Source organism: Rattus norvegicus, chromosome X (assembly GCF_021556685.1).
Source record: "Rattus norvegicus strain SHRSP/BbbUtx chromosome X, alternate assembly SHRSP_T2T, whole genome shotgun sequence".
Lineage (NCBI taxonomy): Eukaryota > Metazoa > Chordata > Mammalia > Rodentia > Muridae > Rattus > Rattus norvegicus.
This window is the reverse complement of record NC_141554.1, coordinates 66111081-66137925: the sequence shown is the minus strand read 5'-3', so window position 1 is coordinate 66137925 and position 26845 is coordinate 66111081. Positions and strand designations below refer to the sequence as shown.

Here is a 26845-nt window from a genome sequence, read left to right as displayed (position 1 = left end):
TATTCGAATAGGGCAAAGCGTGTTTCTTTTCCAGTCTTCCTGTCTCTCTGGGTACTTGCAGAAGAGCGTTTCTTAGTGCTCTTTGCTATTATTTTTGAATGTTGAGATATTGGTAACCCCACATAGGACTGCTCCTCCATCTAAAAAAAAAATGAACAGGTAAGTACTGGCTATCTGGTAGCCCTTGATTAGTGGCTAGGTCCAGAATTAGTGATGTCATTTCTTAGAAATTAGCTCTAGGCTTTATAATCTCAGAATATTCCTGAATTATGACTTTTGAGGACAGAGGTTATACCTTCTGTGTTTCATCAGTGATCTCTGCCACAGCCCTTCATCTTATAGTGGGTGTTTCTTGATGCTTGATAAGCAAGGGACAAACAAATAAAGGTTAGTATTTTTAGTATTTTCTGTAAATTATTTTTTCACACTGTTACACTGACAAGAGGGCTTATTTGTGACATACAAATTTGATATCAAGTTAATACAAAACTCTACAATTATTTTAAGATCCTCAAAGCATCCTGTCTTTGGTATTTTGCATTGTTGATTACTGCAGGCTTCAATAAATGCCTATTCACACCTCAGTAGCCTTAACTTTTTGTCCACAACCCAAGTATGTGACAAGGAATCAGTACCCACATGTATTGTTACAACGCAGAGTGGGCAGCCTGCCTAAGTATAATACTTCCATTGTCTTGCTACAGAAGTCCTATGCCTAACTGGGTAATTTGAGGACAGTGGGTCAGGGTGGGGAGATTGATACCTAGTTTGTTACCTTGTTACTGCTGCTCTCTATCTATTTCTCTGTCTTACTTCTTATTGTATTATTGAGGAAGAAGTACATTATTATTTCATTGGGACCAATTTTTATGAGGAATTCAAAACGTATTAATATCAGCCCAGACTATTAATACGAGCCATCAAGCATGATGTTCTACACCCAAGCAAAATGATACCACAATACAATATTGGTTAAACTGTTCATTAAAATGTATACTCATTTAGCATCATGAGCAACCACCACTTATGGTTCCTAGCAAGAGTGATGTTATGAGGAATCCACAGAATGAGAGTAAGTAAACAAACCTGATGAATGCAAGACAAAAGAGCCTTTCACTTCAGACCCCAGCAAATGTGTTACTTACTAAGTGGGCACTCGTTGCCATTGCCTTCCTCCTTTCTGTTTCTGAGGATGATGTTGTACGATGGATCTGTTCGAGAGCCATGCAGTCGCATTCAGTAACTCTCTGCTGTTCTGCAGCAAATATTCAGTGTTCAATAACCCTCAAAATTTCTCATTTCTTACCTGTGGTGATGTGGGCTGATAGCTTTTAAGTTAGAGGTTGCGATATGCAGTAGTATCACAGGTACATTAGTTCAAAATAGTTTAAACTTTAAGCGGTGGGGGAATTATTGTTTATTTATTTGCTTCTTTATATGTAGAACATTTAGAAAGAATAAATTGAGCTTCTCTTTTTAGAAAGGCACTAACAGCATAATTATAAGTGGTAGTAAAGGCTTGCAACATAGAAGCAATAGATATCTATCTCAAAAATTCGGCTTCCTGGGCAGCCCAATACTTGCTGCCCAATGGTGCTTAAAGAGAGGTGATTTCTTTAGGAATCCATAAAACTCATCCTAAATCTTATTAAAATGAAAAAGAACTTCCTGAGAACTGTTGTTTCTTCTGGTTTCACACCATTTGATTGGTACATTAAACATAAATGAACACCAGACATGCCAGTATCCTAACACCAAGCCCGTTGATGGAGAAGTGGTATGCTTTTGTTTGTGAATGGCTGAATTTTCTTAGATTTGTATAAGTCAAGCTAGTTAGTTTTGAGTGGAGTGTAACATTTTGGTGTAACTTCATGCAGTGTTCACATAGTAAAATTAATAAACAGCTTTTATGATAGTTTGGATAGAATCTTTTTCTAAGAAAATTTATTACTGTACAAATTTAAGTGAAATACAGATCACCCCATCCTCTATAACATGCTAGATAGGTTGTTCTACACAAGAAATTAATCATAAGATAATGTTTGCTGCTGCAAAGGAGTTCTAACAAGCAAACAGTTTTAGATAGATACAACTTGCCACTTGACTTTTTAGAAAATAATCAACATTTTCCTATAGTTTCTTTAGTTTTTATTTCATTTAATCATAACCTCATGGCATCAGTTCCTTTTGGTAGGCTCAAAACTGGACCATGACCCTGTGGAACTCATAGGAGATCCACACCACATTTGGAGAGGATAGACATTAAGAACTGTCACTTCTGATTATGGCCACCCAGCAGTTGGCTGGTCTACTTGTGCTGAACCTCGACTTTCAGCATCACCTGATGCAATTTACCTCCGTAGGAAAAATTGGCGGATTTTTGAAATGCTGAGGAAATGCCATAGAAGTTGTCAAATACATGACAACAACCAGGGAAACCTAGAAAACTGATGTGCCAAAACAGAATTTCTTTCTGCAGTTTGATTTCTCTAACCTTGTCTATTTAGGGAAAACTCAACATAGAGTCTAACTCCAGTCACCTATAGCTACTCTCTTGTAGTAAAGTAAGAAATTGAACCAGAACAGATTTCATTTAACCTTTCAAGAGTGAGATTTTCACACCACTGACCTCTGTGACTTCAAGAGGCAAAGTGGAACTATCACTTCTCTGCTGTGTGTGTCAACAGAACAGGAAGCACGCACCCTAAGCAGTGGTTGTCTTTCATATTTGGCTTGTATGTACATTATGGTCCACAAGTGAAATCATACCTTTACAGATAGTTGCTGATAGGAATATCTAACCTAGTCTTGCATTAAATGGAATGATCTCATGTCTGTTTAGGAGAAAATTAATTTATTGCTTTTCGCGCGCGCGCACGTGTGTGTGTGTGTGTGTGTGTGTGTGTGTGTGTGTGTGTGAGAGAGAGAGAGGGGGGGGGAATTGAGTGCACTTATTTTCTTTTAATGGATAAGTATTGGTTCGTTTTGAACTTATCAAGGGATGACTTTACCATGCACTCATACAACATCTGTGCTATCAACATAACATTTTGTAAAGCAATAAATAACTTGTACTCAGAATTTTCTGTGGCTTTTACTTTGTGGCATAATATAATTTTTCAAAGGGATGATCTGTCTTGGTTGTTAAAAGAGCTCGTTCAGGCAATACAGGTGCTTCAGGGTTCTTGGCTGTTAGAGGAACGATGCTTTTCAGGTGCTGCTTAAAACCTGGATACTCTCAGGATCCAGGACTAATAGGGATACCTACAGTCTAAAATAAAACTAACACCCCTCAGGATTTATTTCTATATGTATACTTAAGGATTTAGAGACCATGCAGACAGCAGTTGAGACCTCCAACTACAGTGTTCCATTTAGTAATGTAGTTATGTTCCAGATCTGTTGGAACAGCAATTCTCCACATAGGGGTCTAAGTACCTTTCACAGGGATTGCCTTAGACCATCAGAAAACACAGATATGGACACTGCAGTTTGTAACTGGTGCAACATGAAGGGCTGGATTAAAGGGTCTCGGCATTGGGAAGCTTGAGAAGCACTGAAGACTTTTTAGTAAAACAATTTTTTGTAGTGTATCTCAGTAGTTCTCAAACTTTTTCTTTAGGACTCCAGTAGATTCTTAAAATACTAAAGATGCCAATGAGTTTTTAAATATGAATTAGTTCTTAAAAATAAAAACCAAGGCATTAATGTATAAATCCATTTATGATTAGTAAATAAAATATACTACTTTTTAAGTGCTGGGTGTTGGTAGCATTTAGTTCTAATCCTACCACTTGGGAAGCAGAGGCAGGAATGTCTTTGTGAGATTAAGGACAGTGTGGTATCTATATTGTGAGTTCCGGGTCAGCCAGTGCTCTGTCATGGAACCCTATCTCAACAAGTGCCCATTTTGTGAAAAAATAACTTCATAAATAGTCTAATAAAAACAGCTGTATTGTTTTACATAGCTTTTAAATTTATTTCTTACTTGTCTTAGAATATAGCTGAATTCTCATATCTTTAGCATTTCGCATATTGTGATTTGATTTGCTATTGGTTTGTAAAGAAAATTTTGTTTGACACAGGAATGTTGTTGGGGAAAGAAGCAGCATGTTTTACTGGCTCTTTTAACTGCTGGTTAGTTGTTGTTTTTTGTTTTGTTTTGTTTTGTTTTGTTTTTTGTTTTTTTTTTTTTTTTTTTTTGGTCACTGCACCAAATCTTATACCAAAAGTAGTTTTTTTTAATTTGTTTGGGGCTGGGTATGTATATGTGTTCATATAGATATGCACTTGTGTACATGGCTGCACATTCACATGTATGCCAATGCATGTGTAGGCCAGAAGATTGTGTTGGGTGGTGTATTTTCTTCACTAGCTTCTTTACCTTATTTTCTGGAGAACAGGGTCTCTCAGTGGACCTGGAGCTCACTGATTTAGCTAAACTGGCTGGCTGGCAAGCCGCAGGGCTCCTTCTGTGTTCACCTCCACACTGCTAGGATTACAGGAACACATGCCACTCTGCTCAGCTTTTATTCATGTGTACAGGGGTCAAACTTGTATACTTCTACTTACACACTTTACTGACTGAGCTAAGCCCCTGCCTAAGGTAGTTTCTTAAAGGTTGCTCACAATGTTGGATATTAAGTCATGTCTTTCATCTTCTTATATTATAGTAGATTTAAATATGTTTACTCTGTATTAAACCTTGAGGGGATCATTTATCTATGCATAATTTTGTAACATGGAATGATTATTTAGAAAATATTGTTTAAGTGGCTTATAATTGTTTTCCAAATGTTGATACATTTTAGAATCCAGTTTTTGAAAATCAGGATATTTAAATCAGCCTCATTATAAAAACTTTTAAATATTGGAACACTATATTAATATTCCAATGAAAATGCATTGAACACTGGGATTTTATCATTGGTCATACTGTCAGTTGATTTTTCTTGAAGTGACAGGCACAGTTGGTTCATTTTTGAGAAAATGTCTGGTAGGTACTTTGGTCTGAATAACCACAGTTTCTATCAGTTACTCTTTCAGGTAGAAATGGGTTTCTCTGAACAAAATAGTTTCCAACTCAGCCAGTTGTACAAGTGTTTATCCTGAAGACACTATCTTTGCATATGATAATAAAAGGGTTGCAAACATAGAGTTGAGCTTCTTAAGAGTCTGCTCCCTTGATGATATGGTATTGCTAAACGAACCAGGTATGGTATTGTGAGTGTGTGGTGATAAGGAGTACAAAAGCTAATAGTATAATTTGTAGCCACTGCCTTTACTAATGCCCACACACCAGACATTTTATTATACACATCCAATTTTGCACCATCAGTACAATTGCAAACACAATGAAAAAGAACGGTATTCAAAAAAGAGTTATGGGATTTTAGTTGTGGGTTCAAGAGCTTTGCTAGTGTTCTAGCAATTTCTCCTAAAAACAGACTCTTTGAGCCTGTGGGTATGGCTCTAGTGGGTTAAGAGCACTTACTGTGCAAGCCTGAGGGCCTCAGTTCAAATTTCCAGAACCAGTATAAAAAGTCATGTGCATGCCCGCATACCCATAACTCTAGCACCCCATGAGGCAGGCAGTCACTGTCTGCCCAGCTTAGCTCTGGGCTTAGTAGAGACCCCGTGTCAAGGGAGTAAGGTAAGAATTGGTAGAATAGGACACCAACCTCCTCCAGCTCCCATGTATGGAAGCCTATGCCCATGCACAGACGTGTACATACTCCAAACTCCGTACAGTAAATTTTAAAGAGGAGAAAAATAAAATTTGTATACAAAAGTATATTGATGAGTAATTGCTTATAATAGTGAAAAATGGATGTGACTTACATATCTCAGAATGAATTATTACTAAATTAAGGCATATCATCAGAATAGTATAATGTGCAATGATCTGAAACAATGTTTTGTGAGATTAAAGAAACAGGGAATGGTAATGTGCTAAATAAGGAAACAAATATTGTATAAAAGATTATTCAACTATGCAATAAAAATGTGTACCTTAGATATGTGTCTAAAAAATAATTAGACATCGGAATATTAATAAGGATTGTCTTCATTACTAAGAATATGGACTATTTTAATTTTTATATTTATTTTTGTGTTAACTGCTATATTAAATGTATTTTATGTCTTAAAAGGGAGGATTTTGATTTGTTTTTAATATATATTTAATCATTTACAATAAACTTTACTGTAGCAAATTTCATTGTGAAATCCCCTGTAGCATATTGTATTGTGTATTGACAAATGGATAAAATTATGTAACTACTGTCACCAGTTGTCACAGTAGAGAATGGGGGCCCTTATTTGGAAGGCAGTATCTTATTTGCTGCCATACTAAATAGGTTGTCAGTTTCAGAGCTGTGTACATGGAAGTTAGTAGCTTCTTTACTTTGCAAAGTGACAACAGATGATTTGAATATAAAATGAAATTATCAGGATAATTTCTCCAAAGAATACTGAAGAAAACCACTCAATATTGGGGCCTCAGATTTTATAGCTCAATTTGGGAAAAAAACTAACTCTACGTCAACTCACTATTTCCTCTCAATGACTCATAAGGATAGAGAAAATCTCCAAAGTTTATTTTACCAGTCATTGATTCTGTTCATCAGAAATTACTTTGAGGTCTTAAATCATTAAGGATAACTTTCTCCTACTTAGGCATACATCCATTTTAGCCTACCCACATCCATAGCAGTTTATGCTTTTGCAAATCATAGTAAATGTATAGAGAGATTCCTATACCTACCACCATTATTCAAAATATAAAACAGTTCCACCACAAAACAAGATCACTTCACTCTCTTTCCAACTACTAAATTTGTTCTGATCACTACAGATTTATCTTTTCAGGAATGTTAAACGAATCCATACGGTATTCAGCCGTTGAGACTGTCTTGTTATAGAGGCCTTTTCTTTTATTGCTGAATATTATACCATATTGTGGGTGTGTACTTGTTCGAACCATTTAAAGATGATTTATGTTGCTTCCAGTTGGGGACAATTATGGAATCAGGTGCTGTTAGCATTTGTGTACAGATTTTGCATGAGCAAGTTGTTATTTCTCTAGAATAAGTATCTAGGAACAATATTGATGGTCCATAGAGTAGTTGTGTGTTTGAAATTTTTAAGCATTACCAAACTCCCAAGCATTTCAAAATGATGATATCATTTTACATTCCTATTAGCACTATGCAAGCATTCCGTTTATCTTTCATCCTTGTTGAAACTTGGTATTTTTTTTAATTTGAACTATGGGCATGAAGTGATATGTCTTTGTGACTTTAATATTAATTTCCCTGATGCCTAGTAATCTTGAAGTCTTCATGCAGCTACTTGCTTACTGTCATAGTTACTTTTCTGTTGCCATGACAAAGCATGATGACAAAGGCAGTTATAGAAGAAAGCATTTAATTTGGAAGCATTTAATTCCAGAGGGGCAGAGCCCATGACCATCACAGTTGGGAAAATGGCAGCAGGCAGGCAGGCAGGCAGGCAGGCAGGCAGGCAGGCATGGTTCTGGAGCAATAGCTGAGAGCTTATATCTAGTCTATAAGTACGAGGCAGCCGGAGAACTAATTTGGAATGACTTGGGCATTTGAAACCTCAAAGTCCACCCTTAGTAACACGGCTCCTCCAACAAGGCCATATCTCCTCATCCTTCCCCAACTCTTTTTTTTTTTTCTCGGAGCTGGGGACTGAACCCAGGGCCTTGCGCTTGCTAGGCAAGCGCTCTACCACTGAGCTAAATCCCCAACCCCTCTTCCCCAACTCTTATACTAACTGAGGATCAACCATTCAAATGGTGCACTGTCTTTCTGGTGTATGAAATATTTTTAACTCATTTTTTTAAATTCGGGTTGCTTGCCTTTTATTGTTGGGTTTTGTGAGTTTTTCATATCTAAATACAAGTCCTTTGTTGGATATGTGATTTATAAGTGTTTTCTCCAAGTCTGTAGCTTGCATTGGTCTCTGTAAAAATATTTTTACCTAGTCATAGTGGCATAGTTCTTTAATACCAGTACCTGGACAGCAGATGCAGGAGAATCTCTGAGTTTGAGGATAGCCTGGTCTACATAGTAAGTTTCAGGACAGCCAGAGCTGTATAATGAAGCCCTGTACCAAAGAAAAAATCAATTTAAATCATTATTATTCTTTGGATGGATGCACATGCTGTATATGGAAATCCCAAGAGGAGAAGTCTCTGGAGTAAATTTTCTCTTTTACCTTTGCATGGGTTCTGGGAATCTAATTCAGGGTTAGAGCTGCTTGGTTGGGCAGCGGATGCTTTACCTGGTGAGCCAGCTCACTGCTGCTTTGTTTCAGTAGGTTAAAATAGTCTTTCACAGAGCAACATTTTTAAGTTATTATTAAATGCAATAAATCAGTATTTTTGTTCTCTACACTGTCACTTGAATGTTGAAGGGTATACACACACACACACACACACACACACACACACACACACACACCATCTAGATAAAACATTTGTCTTGTGCTAGAGTTTTTATCCAAGCTTATTGCTTACTTGTAAGATTGTCCTCTATTGAATTGAATTTCCTCTGTGTCCTTGTCAATAATCTTTTGTGCAGACTAGGATGGGACTATTTCTAGACTTTTTCCCCTCTTCCACTGATCTTTGTGTTTATCAATTTGTCAATATTGATTGCTGTTGGCTTTTATTTTTCAGGCCCTACTTTTAATAATGGTTCTTAAATGCTTTAACTTCTCTTCTAGCCCACCACCCACCAGAGGTAGTGGAAAAGAAAGATTATTAGGATACAGGGGAGTGAACCTGTTTAGAAAGTGTTCTTTGGAGCAAATCCCATCTGCACTGTCAGGAAATCAGCAGTTCAATCAGCAGCGGCAGCTTGATCCACTTGCAAACAGTTCACGGATATACCAGCAGTCTAGTTTAGTAGTGTTGGGATAGCAAACATGAGTCAGCAGCAGTGGCATGACTCAGCAAAAACAACCAGGCCTCCATAGAGTAGGCATGAGTCAATAGGAGCAACCAGGGCTATCAGGGATGCCAGTTCTCTGCCGTACCTCTCTCAATGAAGTGTAGGTCAGAAATGAAGACAGGAGACCAAGAAGCGTTACTAAGCTAGCTCTGCAGGCCTCATAGCTGTTGGATCCTCCAAATGTCACATATCCTCCCACGGGTTCTGGCCTTAGCACATGAGTCTGTCTTAGCAAAACTGCATGTGAGTCTGTAGCTATCAGAACAGCCCCAGAAGTTTTTGGTGCATTTCTTTCTATAATGTCATGACAAATGATGATCAGTAAGGAATTGCAAGGCATACCAATACCATCCAGCATCATCCACCCACAGTTTTGTTGGGTCCTTAACGTGTTTGCTTCAGCAAAACATCCTTTCACCTGTGTCATCTTCAGGAGAACATTCCTTCATGTGTCTGCCCCCCAGCAAAATGCCATCCAACACAACCAACTTTCCAAAGAAACTGTAAATTTCCACTTCAGAGTACTGTGGCTTTACATGTAGCATAAGTATTCTGTTTTATTTACTGCATTGACCATTCTAGTCCTTTTACATTTCTGTGAAAGTGTGGGATGAACTTGTCTTCAACACCAAAGTAATCTTCATAGATTGTTGTGAGTATGAAGTCTGCCCTATTTGGGGAATAATTGGCATTATTTTTCTGTCGAGGCTTCCACTGTGAGTACTTTCTCTTCGTGTACTTTACTCTTCATTGAGCTCTTAACATTTGGTGCTTTTCCCTCCACAGGCTTGTATTTGTTTTGCTGGATTGATACTTAAGTGGTCATTCCTGTAGGAGATTATTAAGCGTTAAGTGGTGTTTTCAGTTGTATTCCTGGTATCTAGAAATAGAAGTATACATTTATTTGTTCTAGTATTTCTATAATTCAGAAAGTTATGTGTGGGGTGTTGGCGGTGCTCATGTTATTGCCTACCACATAACGACTTGTCATATAACACTTAGCAAACTATTTTTCCCAAAAAAAGAAAGTTAAAATTAAATCATTCAGTTCTCAACAAAGTGTGCATGTGCATGTATGCATGCATGCATAGATACAGCCCTTAAGTTTTATGTCATAAATCTATGTACTCATGCAAACATTTAACCTTATAATACTGCCATGCCTTTTAAAAGAATGTCAACTTATAAGTATGCTGTTACTTTTGTAAAGGTTCATACATTTATATGAATTTGTTACTTAGGTTTCTAAAAAAGATTTACCAAGTGACAAAAATTATACCTGAATGATGAAAGTTGTAGGTGAATTTTTCTTTAATTTTCACATTGATTTGTCATATTTAAATATTTTACAATAGGTATATATTATGTTAATTAAAATAGTAGTTCCTTAAAAAGGAAGCAGAAAAGGGTGAATTCATATTGCTACTTGGTAAAATGATTAAGTACATGAGTTCTAGGCATCTTGATTCTGTCCAGTCATTTCTGTTTTCTAAAAATGTATGGAAGACCAAAGGACTATAGTACAACATAATAGAGGATTCAAACCTTGATTCCTTGAGAATGCTGTGTGTTTTCATTATAGTCATCCTCCTTCACCTACTCTTCCCAGGTGAGACAAGTCATTAGTGCAGTAGATGGCTTGTCAGTCTTAATAATGGAACTTTTCCCCAGGAACGTACAAGTGTCTTTATAAAAAATACATAAAACTTCTCTGTAGGCATGGACAGGAAACTTTTATATATTGTTGGTGGAAACCAGTAACTGATGGTTATAGTGATCAGCCAGCCAGCCAGTGCTGTCTTCATGTCTTTTCTTCAGGTGACTTCTCTGAAGTTACGAACACTACATATAGAATCTTTCTTCACACGATTTTTTTTTTTTTTTTTGAGGCACGGTATCATGCTGTAGCTCTGGTTGGCTTCCTTTTCACTAAGAAGACCAAGTTGTCTTCAAACTCATAGATCCACTTGCTTCTGTCTCCCAAGTGCAAGTTCTAAAGTGAAGCTCCCTCACACCCGGTCACCTTAGCATTTTATCTCATTTGTTTCCTTATCTGTTTTCCAGACAAAGATGATCTGTCTTGACCATGGCTGCATGTTGAATCACCTGAGCAGGTGATTGGTTTCTTTTTGCTTTATTTTTAGAGTATTCGATGATGTGGCTTTACTGATATGTTACTAGAATTTATAGGGTAAATTCTCCCATGGGATTATTAAACCCTACAAAAGAACACCTTTGAGCAATTCTAGTCTAATGTAAAATAATCATTGGATATTTTAGTATGAATTTTATGGATTATATATGAGAATTTTAAGAAATACATTAGTTTTCACACTCACAAGAAGTTAACTATATATTTTAAAAGAATTTTTAAAATGAGGGTTTTTGTATTTAGAAATAATTATAGAAAAGCAAAATTTCAGTTACACATTTTTAATGTGACTTTACCATCCTTATTAAGTGTTCTACTATATTTCAGACACTTTACAAACAATAGGTAATCTTGTCTCTTCTGTTTTATGATTTATAAATCTAAGTGAGTGTATATAGAAAGGACAGTTTGGAGACAGGGTTTTGTATTTTTCAGTGTTTTCTCTTAGGAATCACATAATAGCAATACGGCTTTGATGCTTCTTCAGTATATAGGAACTTGAATGAAAATATATGACTTTACATCTTTTGAAATGTTTTGATTTCCTTCAGGGTTCCTATGAGAAAGTCTTAAAAAGCTATCTCCAGGGGCTAGCAGAATTTGTGAAAGGCTGTCTAGACCCTCCTGCCCAAATGTTGTTATTATTGTTTCCTCCTGTGGCTGTCATTGAGCAAAAGAAAAATGACTCAACAAGAGTGACTATTCCACTGTGTTCATAAACATTGTATATTGCACAGTACATAGAAAAACAGTTTTCAGAATATTTTACATACTTCCTAACTACAAGATTCTTGTAAGATAGGCAGACTAATACCATCCAGTATTTTCCAACTTATGATAACAGATTTTCACATTGGGAGTTATGAGGTTATATTTTGTTTTTGTTACATATTTTTCCCTCAAATTCTAGAACTTCAATTCAACTCCTGGCCTCTTAGTCTTCAGTTCCCCCATTGGTCTATGTCCCTTACTGTCTCCTGCTTTAAATGCCATCTGCACTTGCTCGTTTCTTCCATACTAAGATTTGAATAGCATTACATTAGACCATGAGGCAACTTCTCTACCCTTCCATCTACACTATCTCCTCTGTACTGTAAGAAAGCTTCTTCCTGCAAAATACACGCTTTACTACAGCTTCACTTGGCTCTTCTGTGCCAAAACCACACCCCACACCACAGCAATGCCTACTTGGTCAGATCCTCTTTCCCTCTTCAGTGGCTCCTCTGGAATACTTTCCTCAGTAAGCTCAGACAAAATACGTTGTATTACCTCTGTCATACTCTCCTAAGCCATCACACACATGGCTGTGATGGCTCCTACTACCAGGTTATTGTCTCTGCTGAGCTACACATCACATAATGTTGTGTTTCACTTCATGTTACCTCTGAAAAGTATACTATCTGGGATACGGAAGGCACATGACTTATGTATTCGTACAGGGGAGTAATTTTTGGAACATTCACAAAATCTATGGATGTAGACTTTATATTAAGTGGTGGGGGGAGATTATTCTTTTTTTTTCTTCAGTCTAAGAGATTTATTGCTCTCTCAAAGCAAAAGGTATCCCAAAGTTCAGATTTACACAAGTATGGCCTTCTCTTAAATAAATTAAATACAAAATGTTATCCTGCCTATAAAATTATAAATATCCCACGTCCATTTTACAGAATGTTAAAATATTTGCAATGCATTATTTCCCAGTAAATAACACTATGGCACTGAAGGCAGTTTAAACAGTCAGACATCTAGGATTATGTCTGTAACATTGCAAAATTCAACCAAATAAGGAAAAGGTGAAAGAGAGAAGAAATTTTACAAAATGGCAACTACTGTGATCTGAAAGATACAGAAATGTCTTCACTCCATTCAGTAACTGTGCTGCTTCTGGAATGGACATCTGCGGATAATGAAGTTAGACAGTGCCCCTCTCAGTGCTCGGGTCAAAACTACAAAGTACACAGAGATCCGTTCCCAACTGAGCCAGAAAGACAGCCCTCAAAACACAGTGAGTGTTTAAAGTCCACACAGAGGTTTAGCCAGAACACTCAAGATTAGAACTTGGGTGGACCAAACTTTTCAGTTGTAACCCAAATTTCAAGTCCACAGGACATGTGGTACCATGTTAAAAAAGAAAACATGATTTCATGGTTCAACACAGACTGGCTCAAATGAGACTGTGGGTGTCCCTACAGAAGCACAAAGACATGATTAGAAGAGAGGACTCTGAGTTCTGTAGCCTGTTCAGTTGCTCAGCACATGAAAGACACATCGCATCCATCTGGAAGGCACTGACCCCTTCAGTGGGGAAGAAGACATCTCCATGTCCCAAGTGACTCATTCATCCTTTCTATAGGATCTCAAGATCTACATGCCGGATCTAGAGGATCTCAAGGTCTATGTGCCAAACTTGAGGGTTTCGATTTTTCAGCTCTTTCTCGGACCTGTTTGCTTCAGCTCCTAGAGTATCAATAATATTTTCTCCATGTTTAAGCATAAAGGCTTCTAATTGTTTAGGAGTTGTCACTTTTTTAATTTCTTACATCATTTGGTCAAAATCTTGCTTTTCCAAATATGATCTTGTAACAACTCGTCCATCAAAATCAACTTCCGCCTTAAATCTGACTTTCCCTAATCCCAGATCTGTGACTTTAATATCATGAATTGCTTTTACTGATGGGTAAGCCACTGTGCTTGCACTGGTTGGATGGATTGATTGTTCTGGGAGTGCTTCTGTGTTAGTAGAGATGAGGAATGCCGAGACCACACCTAGTAAGGTACCCTCACCCAAGAAACCCAGGCTGTCATACAATGGATTGCCTGTTATGGAGGTAAGGCCCATTCAGTCCTAAGACAGCTGCAGTGTCCTCCAATAGAATAACATTTGTTCTCAGATCATGGCTCTCCATAACATACTTATAAAATGATATTCCCTTGACCTGTGTGCTCCTATGAAGTTTAGTTGTGGCAACAAGAGTTATTGTTCCTTCAGACACCAAAGATCCTGATAAAATACAATATGCCCATAGAAAGGATTATATTGGTTGAGGATGAAGCAATCCCATGATTCCGTGATACCAGCAGAGTCCTGTGCCCATCATGAAAATACCAACACCATTAATCAATGAAGAAACATAGCACATATTTGAAAAGCCGTCCTGGTAAGAAGGATCTAGTGTTTGAACAGACTTGCTGATGCTCAGTGCTAGCAAACGCACGGTATAAGTATCAGATAATGAGGGTATAGCTTCTGAGAACACATTGCTGAAGCCGTACAAATCCAGGCAAGAAATTTAAAGAAGCTGTTTAAGCCATTAATGGAAATAGCAACCACCACCCTGCTCCCTTAAGGAACACTGAGACCGTTCTGAAGTGTGGCTTTTTATTTCCAAGAAATCACCATATTCTCTTAGTATTCTTTGCTTTCTAAACAGCCACTCTGTGTATTCTATTTCTGTTTCTTTACGCATTTTTTCTCTCTGCCAAGAGCTTCAAGGCTTCCCCAAACGCCCAGAGCTTTTGCTTTCACATCTGACCGCAAGAACACAGTGAAGGACTCAGTGTCATCATGGGGGCTTTGTTGCCTGAGTTTTCCAAGTTGTTCTAAATCACTGAACTGAAGTCAGAACTCACTTATTGCTCTTAGTCCAGTGATGAAATTATTCTTAGTGTATTTTTATCTGTACTCCTTTTCCTTAAGGACTGCTTTGACTCTTATTTGGAGAGGATCTTCCTTAAGTGGAGCTTTGCGTTCTGTGCTTATGTTTTCTGCTGTTTGCATAAGTGATGGGACTTTATCAGCTCTTGGAGTTTGTGAGTTCTGCCCTACTTTCTGGACATTTGTAGAGTACAACTTGGACTTGATTTAGAATAGATATATGTGAGCGAATTTTGGGAATCATGTATGTAAAGCTTTCAAATGTCAGTAAATTCTCCCATCCCTGGCTGCAGCCGTGGGCCACTGCATCTGCACAGTGCCTCCCAGCTGCACCGGTGCATGCAGTGTGGGCAGCCTGGTGGGGCAGAGGCCCTCACTTGGACACTGCCTCCTGCCTAATACTTACTAATTAACAACTCTGCAGCCACTGGAGAGTATGTTTGTCCTAGGAAGGTGTCTTTAATCTCTTTTACTATTTTTCATTATCAGTCACTTTAGGAATCTAATAAGTTAAACTCAGTTTTTCATTACATACATATATAGTACATGTTTTATTTTCACTTTTATTTTTCCCATGAAAGAATGCATCAAACACATTTGCATTTTTTTTAAGCAAAAGGCCAGAACCCATATTACCTGCTTGTTTAAAACCTAAGCTTAACATTACAGACTTAAACAGTAGTAAAACGGATGAGGTTGCCAGTATCCGTGCACAACTAGGAAACATCCTTAAGTTATACTAAACCAGAAGTGTATGACCATTGATACCGTAATAGCTTTCCTTACGAAATACCGGAAATAAAATTGAAATATTTATGGAGAAGATTCATCTGGCAATGTTAAATTAACATCACAGGTTGACTATTCACATTTTAACACAAGTTGAAGCAGATCCATGCTGGTGTTAGAAAAATAATCTTGTCTTAGTGTACTAATCAAGGTTCACAGGACTCTCCTCAGATTCCATTTCGTTTTGTTTAAAGCAAAGTGCATATAGAGGTTACAACCATTTTAAAGACAAAAAATGATCTTTTGTGGTCCCAACAACAAACTCAGAAGTCTCTGACAAATAGGGGCTCTGATGAGCTGTTTTATAAATACTTTTGATTAGGTATAATCGTCCAGAAAGTTATTCATTTGAAATCTTCAAAAAAATTCCTCTTATTTATCAAATGGTGCTTGTTGTTGTTTAACATTTCCATAAAATGTGTGCATTGAATTACTTGTTATCCAAGCATAGCAGTTACTCCTTACTTACCACTTACTGTCAAGGACAAATAATTACCAAAAATGTCGTCAAATAGGTCTTCAAAGAAGTTGTGAAAATTTCCATCAAAAAAGTTCACTGAAGATATCATCTGGGCTCTGGAATGTAAAGCCAAACTCAAATGGACTATCAAAATGACTTCCACCCCCATCTCCTCCGCCATTTAATCTTTTTTTGCTTTATTTGTCATAGATGACCCGTGTTTATCCTATGACACCTTGTATGCCTCAGCTGTTTGTTTGAATTTCTGCTGTTTCTTCTTTATTTTTCAAGATTTTTGTTGGGGTTCCATTTAAATGCCTGTTTATAATATGATTTTTAGGTTGGGCATGTCTCTGCATGCCCAGAACTAAATAGCAATCCACCATGTTTTAACAAATTGTTGGAACAAACTTAGGGATGCAGTGAGAGGGCGGGGGAGGTCTCTTCATGGCGGTGGCACAGCTGAGTTGGTGATGTTGGTGGCAGTGGTAGCATCTCCTTTTGCTTTCTTTTTTCTTTTGTTCTTCCCTCACTTTCAATTTTTAATTTGTGTTTCTGGCTTGCTGCTTGGGAAGAGATGCTGATCTTTTCTTTTATTTAGTCGGATGCTTTGTGTACCCTGAGTAGCGTGTAGAAATGTTGATTTCTTAACAGCAAAGGCTGTTCAGAGTCCTGTTTCTATAGTTTCCCTTAGCTGGTAGCTGTATCTTTTTCTTGTTGGTATCACATCAAATAGCTAGAATTTTTTTTGAGAAAGCCTTAGCAGTATGCTATCTGTTTCTTTTTCTGTGTTCTCTTCCCTAGCCTTCGCAAGCACAAAGTTCACTCTTTCAGAAAAAAAAAAGTGATGAGACCTGGTTAGCTTTTCTGCCCCTCAGGTGTTATGTTTATTGATCACATACTCACTGGACCTGGTAACAGGTTAAGAGAAATGAGTATAAGTTCCAACATGGCTTATGATAGAATGTCTAAATTCAGAATTACAAAAGAATCCTTGGGAAACTTTATCTCATCCGTTTTCCTTAGCACTTAGAACCTCTTTTCTTTGCTACCTAACTAGTGACTACAGTGTACCTAATGGACTGGTAGAAGATAGAGTTCAACAGCTAAGGGCTCCCTATAAGACCTGTGCAGCCTTACTTGATTTCAAGCTTTATGCCTTTAAAATAACTGTTTTCCCATTTACTAGATTAAATATGTTGGCACAATTGTGGTGCAGAGTCTCATTTCTGATTTGAAGTTGCCAGTAGAAGCAACTACAGGAAGGCTAGGGCAAAGGACATGAGTTTAGGTGACAAAGGACATGAGTTTAGATGACGCTTTGGTTGGGCCATCACTCTAGTTGGTAAAACAGCTGTACTGCCCTCCCTCCCTTTATCAGGTAGAGTGAAGTACAAAAGACTAGGGAACAGTTGAACTATGTAGGTCACACAGTAGGGAAAGCTTTATCTCTTTCAAAATCTCATAGCACCCCTTCACCACCACCTCTGTCTGTTTTGTTACTGTTGACATAATTTTTGTATTTGACTTTAAGGTCACAGTTTTATCAAATGAAGTGATTGCTTAGACTGTGTCTTCTCGACATGAGACTCCTGTTAAATGCCTGTTAAAGTGCCAAAAACTCAAGGCCCGTGACTCAGCAGATACTTAGGTTTATATGGCATTGCATTCACTAAAAGCATCTGAATTTCTGTTTTATATTTACAAACATGTGGACTGTAAAGAGCAATTCATTTTGAAAACCAAAGTTTAATTTGGTTCTTTGATAATCTGATTGTTTCAGGCCATCTTCACAGATGTTAATGTCTGATCTACATCATGCCTTGGCATTTGCTTTATAGCAAAGAAAGATATGGGATATTTGAGGGAAAAGTTAGAATTTGGTACCATTAAAATTAGCCAGGTGCGTATTTTGGAAGTTTGGGGACCCTTTCTGCTTTTTGAGCTTCTGGATATGGCACCTATTTTATTTAATTGTGTATCTAATAAGGAATATGCTTAAAGCCAAATTTTGAATTTTATAAATGTTAGTATGTTTTTAAAACAGTGCTAAGAAATCTTAGTGGGCTTTTAAGAAATTGTATGGCCAACTTTCCCTAGGAAAGACTATGTAAAACATAATTACATATGGGTATGTGTATATATAATATATATTTAAAATTTGGACTAAGATCTAAGAGCTTTAAAACAGTCTGTTATTGTTCTCTGTATACAATTTTTTAAAAGTCAGGAAAAATTACTTTTCTTGTAGAGTAGATAATCAAAAAAGTAGTTGTTGAAGAGAAAGATCTGTTGTATCTGTCTTCTGCTGTTTAGAAGAAGTACTGTACCTGGGGCTAAAAATTATTTTAGCGATGGTTGTTAGTGATGGAAAACAGGTCAATGCAATACAGTAGAATGCAGTTACACATGATTGTGTGTTTGGCTGCTATGGAACATGCGATTATTCTTCAGAAACTTGTTCTCCTATAAATGAAAATACATTAATTAAAGAATCAGGCGGTATCTTTATTTTTCATTAATCAAGTTAGGAAGAGAGCTGGTCAGGTTGTTGCCACTCTGCTAGAGAGAGTTTCAGAAAAGTGACATGAACCTCTCCAGACATTGCCTTTTTCTGTTCAAACCTTTCACTAGCTTTACCTTTGTCCTCTTAGGACACATTGCTGCTCATTCTGAATGTTGTCAGGACCTTTAAAACGGCAGTGAAGTGAGTTAAAGGAGAAACTAACCTGCACAGGGTTACTTCCTTTCCTCTGTTAGAGTTAATCTTTATACAGTCTCTACATTTAGGGAAAAATTGTTAAAAACCCCAGAATGCAAAAGCAGTGCCACTTCTGAGAGCTTTGGGGCAATCCTCTGATATGTAATTGCTTTTACATCAGTCATAAGAGAGAGGCAAGAATGCGCTTTCCTTGAACTTAACAGTTTGGGCAATTTTCTATAATCCAGTAAATACAAATTGTAGCTTGATTATTCATCTATGTCTGTCAAGCAAATTTTAATGGATGAATGAATGAGTCAAATCTATGCATAGAAATATACAAATGTGCAAAATCTGGGTCTAATTACCAGGCTGCTGAATTTACACAAGGTCAGGTAAACAAGGCACCAGTGTAATGATTATTAATTGTTAATAATGCCTTTGGGAAAACATTCACATTTTCCTTCTGAATACCTAACAGTTTGCCTTTCTAGTCATTTTAAACTCTCAAAATGTTAGCCGGTCTGAAAAAAACAGAAACATTTTTGCCCTACTTTTCTCCTTTCCCTCTAATTGCTTACTAATTCTTTTTGAAATAACAGGTAAATGTAATACATTTTTCAGACCTCTAGTGACAATCACAGTTTAATGTGGTGGTGAGAGAATTTAGGGAGGTAACATACTCACACAGAAGAATGAAATAGCTGCTATCTTTTGTCTCCACTGAAGGGAAGAACACCCCCCAACCCCCAACCTCTTTTCAAAACCTAGTTGGCATTCTAAAACACAAAGCCAAGGTCCTGAGAAAGGAAGGAAATCAAAGGAGGCCCTTCCTATTTAGCATAGTAAGTCAACATGTGATTGTATCTTGATATTCTATAAAATGAATGTTGGAAAAGGAATAATATCGATGAGTAGTTTCCCATCAAAATGTCCAAGGGGCGAAATAATTGAGGGAGTATTTGCAGAGGTTTTTCTGAGTTTGGTAACTCTTGATCACTGTTCAGTTTGTAGCTGTGCTATCATTAAGGGCTCTCTGTGTCTGGAAGGACACCCTGTTCCCAGCTTTAATCCAAAAGTCATAAATTGTAGAACTAACATGTCATCTGTAGGTCACCCATGCGAAAACACTGTATCTAGAGAAACCTATCTTGCTGCCAGGGCTTTGGAAATCTTTGAATATTTTGCATTAATGGTACTGCTGGCAATCTCTTGCTGGGCTGTCTTCTCATCTTTCATGTTCAGAAGTTTTCCTTCACGGCTGATCTAAACACATTCCTTCCGTTCTAGGCTTCAATTCGTGCTACACACCTGTGTTCACTTTTACATTTGTGTATTCTTCCTTTATGCTTTTAAACAAAGGTTTGTAAGTAGCACGTCAATTTTTTTCCAGGATATTTTCAGTTATGGTTGCCCTTTGTGGGTTAGAATATGCTGCATATAAATTAAACTGATTTGCATAAATTTTGACCTTAGATTCCTAGGTAGCATTCCTATCCCTTTTTATATAGCACTTTGAGAATATGCTACAAACTTCGTGCATCCTTGTGAGAGCTGTGGTAGTTTAATTATATCTATGCAGAAATGTAGAGTAAGTCTTTATTATGGCTCTGAAACATTAACTTATCCATCTGTTCTCCCTACACACTTTCCTTTGCAACACTGTCAAATAACTGTTCCTTTCATCAGGCCTTATATTCTTATGACTGCCAGAATTGTCCTTGTCTGCTTGCCACGTTTCTTTAAATTATCCTCAGCCTTAAGGACCCAAGGCCTTCCCAGCATAGCGGCCCACACCTATAACCCTACATTAAGAAGGCTGAGACAGGAAGGTTCACATGGACTAGGAGCCAGGATGGGACACATAATAAATTTTAGGCCAATCTCTAGGAAGTTTTTTATAGACATCATACCCATGAAACGTTATTTTGTGTCCTGAATTTCTTCAGAAGTTCGATATATATAATGTTTTTCTCTATTTCTTTAATATAGTCTATCAAAGTCTGTTTTATTTGACAAATCATTTACTCAGTTTAACATTGAAGAATTCTGGAGAGCAGAAGAAAGAAAAAATAAATATTTTTAAGCCATCATTCAAATACTTTGTTAACACTTCTATGTACATGGTGCCACTCAACTCTTACAGTACCTTTAAGGTGGTGCCTCATAAATAAGGAATTTGAACCTTACAGGAAGAAAATCAGTTGATGTTGGAAGGATAATGTGTTCAGCTGAAATATAATTTCAAAGCCAAAGCCCATATATGCTTTAAAAAAAAAAACTTGTTCCGTAAAGAAATGACATTTTGCATCTTGGTCTATCCATTTATAGAAAGTTAAAAGAATAAAAGAGATATTGAGTTGTTGATTGAATTTGTGACTGTGGATGTCTGAATTGATTCTGCTTCTTTTCTTTTACTCATTTGCTATAGATGGTGTGAATTAGCAACAAAATAGCCAAAATCTTAGTAAGGACCCTCTCTGTTCTCAGAGAGGGCTAACACATCAGAATATCAGCTGTTGACAGTTGTGTTCTAACCTAAGACAGTGCTTGAAACAAATTCTTTTCTGTGTTTAAATATTTTTCTCTTACTAGTCCTAGTATTTACTGGTATTTTAAAATATGACTTTTCTTGCTTATTTACATTTCATTTTTAGAAAGTAAATCTCATTGTCAAAGCAAGGATAATATGTGTTTCTGTCAGTGAACTAATAAAATGTCAATTTCAGAATAATGCATATTCTAGAGTATATATAAAATATAAGGAATTTTTCCCTCTCTTTGAGAGTTTCATGAATAAACCAGGGTGCTCACTAAAATGTCATGTTCTTTTCTTTTTTGGTTCTTTTTTTCGGAGCTGGGGACCGAACCCAGGGCCTTGCGCTTCCTAGGTAAGCGCTCTACCACTGAGCTAAATCCCCAGCCCCAAAATGTCATGTTCTTACTGACTTCCATTTCAAGCCTAGTGCTGAGTTGTAAATTTGTCTATAGGTAAGGGAAAGCTAGCATTGTATCTTATAGAAAATAAAGTTGTTTCCTAGGATCCTGGGACCCCCTTCCCTGCCAGAGCTCCCAGGGAGTAAACCACCAACCAAAGAGTACACATGGACAGACCCTTGGCCCCAGCTGCATATGTAGCAGAGGATGGCCTTGTTGGGTATCAATGGGATGAGAAGCCCTTGGTCCTGTGAAGGCTTGATGCCCCAGTGTAGGGGAATGTCAGGGTGGGGAGGTGGGAATGGGTGGGTGGGTGAGAGAACATCCTCATAGAAGTGGGAGGAGGGGGAATGGGATAGGTGCTTTCGAGAGGGGAAAGCAGGAAAAGGGATAACATTCAAAATGTAAATAAAAAATATTCAATAAAAGATAAAAAGAAAAGAAAGTGTTTACACATTCTATTAAAACTGAATTTTATGGGATATGTTTATTCTCAAATAATAGATGCATAGATTAAAAAGTAAGATTGTCTCACCTAAGAATGAAAAGAATTTCAGATTGATGGTCTCAGGCAATATTACTGAGCTTTGGGGTGACAACAATGCGATCCGTTTTAGGTGTCTAAGGTTTCTTCTTGCCTACTTCTCTGCATATTGATAAGTTCAGTGCATTTTGCCAGCATTTACTAATGCTATAATGCATTCCCCGTATCCTCCATCTTAATTTTTCACCTGTATTGATTGAGGATTCAATTGAGAAATGTGTTTAGAACCCTGCTTTCTGTGGTAATCACAGAAGTCAGTGGGAAGACAAGAAAATTGTATGGAAAGAAATTGTGTGCATTTGTGTTTTGTGTTTCAGCATAGATTATCTCTGCCAAAATAATAGCTGTCATTTTGTCCTTGTTATATTAGTGGCCTGTAGCTCGCTGCTACTCCTTGTTATATTAGTGGCCTGTAGCTCGCTGCTACTCCTTTTGCCTGAGTTTTGCTTCTGACCACTGGCTATTACCATCAGCAAGAAGACCTTTTTAATTGAATGTTTAGGCTTGCATGATTCAATCCAAGTGTCACTGGAATTTGATCCATTTCAAATTAGAGAGTCCTTAGTTACGACCTTTCACCCTGACATAGCAGCCCTTTAACATTTAGAGACTTTGAAACTTGACTTCTGTTTAGAATTTCATATCATGCCCATCTGGGAAGGGGGGGTGGCTAGAAAATGTATACGCTGAGCCTATAGGACTTCCTGCGGTGCTTATTAATCCTTTATGGATCATTTGAAATGTTTCTAGTTTATTTAAGCTTTGCTGCTTGTATCAGATTGTTCTATGAAAAAAGAGAAAGTGATCATGCTTTGAATTTTTAAAAATGATCTCACTTTCAAGCAAAAGCACTTTTATGCTCCATTAAAGTTGAATTTGCCAAACTCTTACATCGCATTAACACAAGCTTTACTGGATAGGTAAACGTGTTGTTCAAAGGCTGACTCGAACTTTACCAAACTGCATATTAAGATTTTTTTCTTTATGCTTTTTATTTTAAAATGGACTTGTTAAAAGATTTTTCCCAATATGTTACTCCAAGGATAAAATAATTTTTGTCTGATTTAGAGCATTAATGTAGATTGTTACCTAATTGTTTGAGTATGAAACTAAAGAAAAATATTTTGAGCAGTTAATTTAATGTTTCATAGTTTATATAGCATCAGTAAATTTGATTTTGTTTCTTGAATTTGTGCAAGTGGTTTAGTTTAGAACAGTTAAACAGTTTAACTCAGATTTATCATGTATCTTTGAAAGCTTGATAATTTTTTAGTATTTGTGTAGATTATTGGGCAATAAAGTGACTACTATTTCCTTGTTTTCAAGTTAATGGATATTTTAAATAAATGCAGGAGACTGTTCTATTTTGTATTAATTATAGTGGAGTTTTTAAATTGTATTAATTTCATGAAGAGTTTTAATTTAGAAACAGTCTATGACTAGATCTCCTTTTGATCTAGAGTTCTTCAGATTTCTAGACTGATTTGTTCCACGTTCCCTGCCTACCTTGCATTAACATAAGGACTTCATTTTCCTTTTGCTTCTCTTTAGACTTAAGCTTTAATGTAGTCTTCAGAAAGGCTATGCTAGTTTTCTGCTTGAAATGTCTGTCTTTGTTTTTATTTAAATAAAAAAACCTTTAAAATGTTTGGGATTGGATTTTTATAAAAAACACATTTGTGATCTTTTTTTTTTTTAAAGAAGTGATTTACTGTAACATTTGTACTGAACTTGAAAGTTGTTTTAATAGAAACAAATATAATTTAATATCAAGCTATATCTTTTCAGCTCTTAGATTCTACTTTTTTGGAGTTGAGTTTTTTATTAACAAGGAAGGTACATTTTCAAGAAATTACTTCTTTAAGGCAAACAGCAAATTATAATCACAGAGAGAAAGGGGAACCTTTTATCTGCTTTGTGAAGGGAGAAATCTAAACAGGTACATAAAAGACATAGCAAGTTATTTTAACGCTAACTTTTCATTTCTAGCGATGGATAGTACCTTGTTAGTAAGAAACTGTACTAACTTTGGCTTCTAATGTAAAAATCTTCACTGAATTCATTTTTCGCTAATTCACTTTCTTATCTCCTAGTGTTCCCATGACCTTTCAGAAATGTGGAGTTTCATATTTTGTACTATACAAAAGCTACCCCTTGGGTTGCATTGAATAACTCAAAGTTGAATTATGGCATAATGGTAGTTCTCTGTGGCATTTCCACGTCAAGCATACTTTTTGTTTGCTAAGTTCATAAGTGAAGTGTTTTTAATGTTGTTCATGCTAGGGGAAAGGTTAAATAATGCTGAGCTCCCCTTAATGGCCAAATGAGAGGACTTGCCTTGGTTGTTTAGTGGAAAGGTGTGCTGTGTTTCATTCCTCTGTCATCATAGAAGACGTGCTAGGGGGCTGGGGATTTAGCTCAGTGATAGAGCGCTTACCTAGGAGTCGCAAGGCCCTGGGTTCGGTCCCCAGCTCCGAAAAAAAAGAACCAAAAAAAAAAAAAAAAAAAAAAGAAGAAGACGTGCTAGATTGTTCTGGAGCTTTCAGACAGAACTTATTATTAAACATACTTAATAAACTGCTGAGGTAGTGACAAGATTTCTGTGTCATTTTATAGCAAAATTAAAAAATATTCCAAGATTTGAACCTTGGGCCATGCTATTATTTCCCAAAGCCATGAACTTTGAGAAGCCCTTAGAAGGGACAAATGAGCAATGATCTGATTTCTTTGTTTCTAGTAGGAAGCCTAGTAACTCATAAGAAACTGAGTGATGGGGCTTAAGAAGAACCTTTTAGCATCATCTTTCTAAAAATATACTACTACTGAAACTTTAACTTTCACTACCAACAGGCCATACATGCTGGATAAATCTTCAGTATTTAATTGATGTAATCATCACTGAGTTTTGTTATGAAGGGACATAGAGAAGGTAGTCACATTGTTTTCCATTTTCTGAGTAACAAGCAGCGCATTAAAATTCTCAGGTTACCAGTAGTCAATCTGAGTGAAATGTGCACACACATGCATGCACCTTAGAGAATAAAGCCCATGTGTCTGTCCTACAGTGTATTGTATCAGGAGAGAAGATGAGTTTGTGTATGAGGGAATTGTACTTGTTTACACGAGCATTTGAAGCCAATAGTAGTCGTATATGCTGAACTCATTATTATTCCATAAAAAGAGTCAGGGCTCTCGTCTTGGGAATATCCCCAGAGACTTACAGAGTGAAGACTTTGCCCCAAAGCACAGGACCACTGCTACAGTAAGGTGAGGAAGTACCAGAAACTGCTCTTTCCAGTGTGCTGCTTGGTTTTAACTTGTCTCTGGTAACACATGGTGAAGGAAGGCATTGATGGCTTTGGAGCTCTTACCTCTCATAGCCTAAGGAAGCTGCAGATTGGCCATCTGAATTACTCTTAATATCACAGAGCTAAATTCTATCAAAGAAAAAAAGCCTATTTTTTCCAGCCCTGGCAGTGTCTCGGAGACTCTACTAGGCTATAGAAGCTCAAAGCTCAGGGAGCATGTCAGGGTCTAGAAGCTGGCTGCTGACTTCCTTTCTGTTTTCTTCTCCATTTTCAACACCACCCTCCTTATGTATGTTTGAACCTCTTCCTCTTGACGTCATGTTCAACTTCTTACACTCCCAGTCTCAAAGTGAATCCTCCGGATCAACAGTCCAGGTTGTACTTTAATATAGACCTTCGTAGTGTGTGAACCCATAGGACTTCACACATCTCACGAGTGTGCCTAGGAAGTAGGGTTGGTTAGGTAGAGACTTCTCTGTTTTTAGGAAATTAGTGGTCTACTCCAATCCCATTTTCTGCTTTCTTAGAGGTACACTCAGTGACAGTGCTTAAAAGAAGAAAGTTAATTTCTTTAGTTTTATTATATAAAACATCAAATGAGAAGCTGAAGTGAATCTTCTTCAAGAAGCAGTCCTTAAGCTTCCGAGTCAAATCAGAAGTGGGCAGAACGTTAGCAACTGAAATGGCATGTCTAAAACATTTCCACCTAGGTGAAGCGTGACAGCCTTGCTCTCGATGAGTAAAATGGGAAGTACGTTCAGACGCTACTTACAACATTCTAAGCAAGGTCAAAACATCTGGGGAGGTAAAGCAAATTGATTTTCTTTGAATTTGTTTCACATACATGTGAAAACATCCCAAAATGGAAGATTTGCTTTTCTTCCAAATTAGAAATTGAAAGAATGTAAATTTGAAATTCTATTTAATCGTTGGTTTGAGAGTAGTAACATTGAACACAATGTCAGGATGTGTCAACTGAGCATACTATTTATATTTATGCACTTATACATATATAACACATTTGCTCCCATCAGTCTAGCCCTCTTCCTTAACTTGGTTTCTGTGTTTCACAGCTTGCTAGAGTGTGCTTGATAGTAGTTTGGTTTCCTGTGACAGTTAGAGATTCAGTGCTTTAAAGAGCTCTTACTAAGCCTTTTTTATATGAATACAGGGTTATTCATCACAAACTTTGAAAAACTTCATAAAACAGATTGCTGGGTATCGTACCCAGAGAGTCTGATTCCACGACTAGGGTAAGGCTTTATAATGGGCATCTATAACAAATCTATATTTATGTGGTCTGACCTATGGATTGTAT

General features: G+C 37.0%; 1 protein-coding gene and 1 pseudogene across 2 annotated transcripts in view; one reads left to right on the top strand and one right to left on the bottom strand.

Moving 5' to 3' along the window:
* Positions 1-26845, top strand: part of Pola1 (DNA polymerase alpha 1, catalytic subunit) — a 319474-nt gene that overhangs the window by 167024 nt on the left and 125605 nt on the right.
* Slc30a9-ps1 (solute carrier family 30 member 9, pseudogene 1) lies at positions 13511-15129 on the bottom strand (annotated as a pseudogene).